Genomic DNA, 4,321 nt, shown 5'->3' on the forward strand with positions numbered 1-4,321 from the left:
AAACTACTGGAACCTACATGCTTTATGTGAATTGCAAAGCAATTCTACATTCCCAAACAAAAATATGTATTGCTTTCTGTGATGCCTTGAATAATTAATCAAGACTACATGAGCACAAGATAGGAGAGATATACACACACACACACCAAAGAAAATGCCTATGATTAATAACTACAAATAAAAAGATACACTGCCAATTCAACCATGGTACCTGTTTTCTTATCACAGGTATTTTACCTTATGCTTCTTGAAAGACACATTTTCATGGAATTTTATCACACATTACTTCTGTGCATTTCTAAAACTAAAAACTATAAGTGAAATAGGTTGGATAAGTTATTCCTGAAGAATTATTTATGTTTAGGGTTTGAACTTTGAAATTTCTTTTTACCCAGATTCACAGGGGGAAAACTGGAGAATGGAGGCTACATGTGAAGGAAGGCTTGGCAGAAAGCTCGAAGGAAATTGGATTTTTACAGCTCCATGAGATTGCACCACTGCACTCCAGCCTGGGTGACAGAGTGAGACTCTGTCTCAAAAAAAAGAACCTCCTGGGAAACAGCAGCCTACTTTTGGAGGGTAAGATGTGGGTTCGTGAAAGCCAACCACCAAGACAAAGCACAGTGCGAATAGGACAGACAATAGGATAGAGAATTTCACAGAAGACAGGTCAGCTGAGGGGCCTGTACACAGGGTGTTGAGGAAGCACACGCGGGAGCCAAGAGGCCTGCCTTGTGCCTGGCCCAGGCTTACCCCACCTCTGGCCTCACCTCCTCCAGGAAGCCTTCCCAGCTACCCAAAGCTCAGTCCGGTGGCCTTGCAGGTCCCTATAGCACCCTGAGCCTGCGCCTTGGTAGCGCTTCCTATGCTGTCCTTTGCTAGCTGTTTGCGCCTCTGTCTCATTGTTAGATTCTGAGCTCCCACGGGCGGAGACCCACTTATTCCTGTGTGTCCCCAGCCCAGTCCCTGTCACATTTGTTAAATGAAAGAACAATGAATCCCAACATAACGTCAGTCCACAGAACTGGCTACAGCTGCAGTGCTGGCCACAGACTTGGTTGTGAACTTCCTGGCACCAGAGTTCCCCTGGTCAGTTACAGTAAAATACACTGTGTGTGGATGGCAGAAGACAGCGGCTGTATCCCAAATGTCTTTTGTAGTTCTCTTTACTCTTTGCTGCTTTCTCTGAAATACCTATTACTGTATGTTGCTTTTCTAAATAAATGTATTGTGAAACAAAAAAAAAAAAAAAAAAGATAAAAAGATGCGGGGGTGGGGGGCGTCTCCCCGGCCTGTCCCGTCCCCGGCCGGGCGCGGGCTGAGGGACCCCCTCCCCGGGCTCCCGGGGGGCTGCCTCCCTCCCCCTGCTCCCGCCCTCCCTGCCGCCGCAGCGGCGGCTCCTCGGCCCTCCTCCTTCCACCCCCCTCGCCACAGCCGCCTCCTCCTCCTCCCCCCCCTCCCCCGGCCCTCCGCGGCGCTTTTGGCTTGGGGTGGCGGCGGGCGCCCGGGCTGAGGCAACAAGAGCGGCTGCAGCAGCTCCTGCAGCTCCTGCTCTGGTGTGCCTCGGCCGGCGGCGGCCATCAGCCCCCTCGGCCTCCGCTCCAGGTGGGGGGAGCTGCACGCGCCCCTCGGTCTGACTGACACCACCCTCCCCTTCGCGCCCTTCCGCGCGCCCCACGGCCCGCGGCCCGTGCCCAGTAGTCCGCCCCAGGCGCTCCTCACAGAGGAGCCCAGTCCGCCCCCCGGCTGCCCGCCCGGCGCTGCCCCGGCCCTCCCGCCCGCTTGAGGCCACCCGCGCCCGCCGCCGCCGCCATGGGCTGCCTCGGGAACAGTAAGACGGAGGACCAGCGCAACGAGGAGAAGGCGCAGCGCTAGGCCAACGAGAAGATCGAGAAGCAGCTGCAGAAGGACAAGCAGGTCTACCGGGCCACGCACAGCCTGCTGCTGCTGGGTGCTGGAGAATCTGGTAAAAGCACCATTGTGAAGCAGATGAGGATCCTGCATGTTAATGGGTTTAATGGAGAGGGCGGCGAAGAGGACCCGCAGGCTGCAAGGAGCAACAGCGATGGTGAGAAGGCAACCAAAGTGCAGGACATCAAAAACAACCTGCAAGAGGCGATCGAAACCATTGTGGCCGCCATGAGCAACCTGGTGCCCCCTGTGGAGCTGGCCAACCCTGAGAACCAGTTCAGAGTGGACTACATTCTGAGTGTGATGAACGTGCCTGACTTCGACTTCCCTCCCGAATTCTATGAGCGTGCCAAGGCTCTGTGGGAGGATGAAGGAGTGCGTGCGTGCTACGAGCGCTTCAACGAGTACCAGCTGATTGACTGTACCCAGTACTTCCTGGACAAGATCGATGTGGTCAAGCAGGCCGACTATGTGCCGAGTGACCAGGACCTGCTTCGCTGCGTCCTGACTTCTGGAATCTTTGAGACGAAGTTCCAGGTGGACAAAGTCAACTTCCACATGTTTGACGTGGGTGGCCAGCGTGATGAACGCTGCAAGTGGATCCGGTGCTTCAAAGATGTGACTGCCATCATCTTCGTGGTGGCCAGCAGCAGCTACAACATGGTCATTCGGGAGGACAAGCAGACCAGCCGCCTTCAGGAGGCTCTGAACCTCTTCAAGAGCATCTGGAACAACAGGTGGCTGCGCACCATCGCTGTGATTCTGTTCCTCAACAAGCAAGATCTGCTCGCTGAGAAAGTCCTTGCTGGGAAATCGAAGATTGAGGACTACTTTCCAGAATTTGCTCACTACACTACTCCTGAGGATGCTACTCCCGAGCCTGGAGAGGACCCATGCGTGACCCGGGCCAAGTACTTCATTCGAGATGAGTTTCTGAGGATCAGCACTGCCAGTGGGGATGGGCGCCACTACTGCTACCCTCACTTCACCTGCGCTGTGGACACAGAACATCCGCCGTGTGTTTAACAACTGCCGTGACATCATCCAGCGCATGCACCTCCGTCAGTACGAGCTGCTCTAAGAAGGGAACCCCCAAATTTAATTAAAGCCTTAAGCACAATTAAAAGTGAAACGTAATTGTACAAGCAGTTAATCACCCACCATAGGGCATGATTAACAAAGCAACCTTTCCTTTCCCTCGAGTGATTTTGCGAAACCCCCTTTTGCCTTCAGCTTGCTTAGATGTTCCAAATTTAGAAAGCTTAAGGCAGCCTACAGAAAAAGAAAAAGGAAAAAAAAGGCCACAAAAGTTCCCTCTCACTCTCAGTAAAAATAAATAAAATAGCAGCAAACAAACAGAAGTAAAATGAAATAAAAGAAACAAATGAAATAAATATTGTGTTGTGCAGCATTAAAAAATCAAAATAAAAATTAAATGTGAGCAAAGAAAAAAATTGGTCACTAGCTAATTTTTTTTTTTTTCAGTGTAGAGTCTTTATTGGCAGGTGTTAGGAGTGCAAAATAGCAAATACAGGGGAATGTGCAAGGCGGGCTCTCCTCCCCCATGTGAGAGTCCTGTAACCAAGCCAGTGGGGCAGGAATGTTGACTTGACTGTGGCAAATTTAGGCTCAGCACCCTCCAAAGAACAAGCTCCCAGGCAGGAGGGCTTCTTGAAATGCAAGGGGGAAAGGAGTGACACCCTAGAAGGGCCTGGGCTGTGACCCACTCTGGGCTGCTTGGCTCCTGTGCACTGCCCACCTCAACCCTTCAAGAGGAAGGCTTCACAGCTTAGGGTATCTATTTCAGAGAACCAGGCTAAACCCAGCCCTCCCCAAACCCAGGTAGCTGCCTCATGCCTCAGTGTCCCTCCCCCTAGTGATTACCCAAGTTGGACCATCAGGCTCGGTGGTGGCCCAGCCTAACCCAAAGTGACAAGTCCCTATAACATACCATATATCAGTCAGTGTGTGGGCTGCAGGCCCTCCAATTGTGAGGATCTGTCGGCCTCCCCCAGCAGGAGGCAGACCCAAGCCCCAGCCCAAGCCCAAGCCTCAGGTGCCACAGTGTGAGGCTCTGTATGCCTATGACGCTCAGGACACAGATGAACTCAGCTTTAATGCCAATGACATTATTGATATTATCAAAGAAGATCCTTCAGGCTGGTGGACAGGTCGACTATGCGCATAGTTTGCCAGGCAGCAACATGAAGAGCTGCTGCCAAAATATCCTAATTTTTCTATCCCTGGTGAAAGCTGCCCTGCTCTTGGAAGGCCCCTGAGAGAGGACCCCAGAACTCTCTTGACATATGGCTATGCTCAGAGGCCAAATGTACCATGCAATGGGAAGATTTATCTAGAGCCATTGTCTTCAGCAAAGTATGCAGGATGGTAGAAGCTCTAAAAAAAAAAA

The 4,321-nt window shown here is 52.0% G+C and overlaps 1 pseudogene across 1 annotated transcript; it reads left to right on the top strand.

The window, feature by feature from the left end:
- The first annotated feature begins 1,689 nt into the window (after nt 1–1,689).
- LOC116545883 lies at nt 1,690–3,305 on the top strand (annotated as a pseudogene). The gene has a single exon (XR_004266498.1). The product of XR_004266498.1 is annotated as a guanine nucleotide-binding protein G(s) subunit alpha pseudogene (transcript).
- Nucleotides 3,306–4,321: the final 1,016 nt, after the last annotated feature.

This window comes from Sapajus apella, unplaced genomic scaffold, assembly GCF_009761245.1.
Source record: "Sapajus apella isolate SASKATOON/1434 unplaced genomic scaffold, GSC_monkey_1.0 scaffold422, whole genome shotgun sequence".
NCBI classification, from domain to species: domain Eukaryota; kingdom Metazoa; phylum Chordata; class Mammalia; order Primates; family Cebidae; genus Sapajus; species Sapajus apella.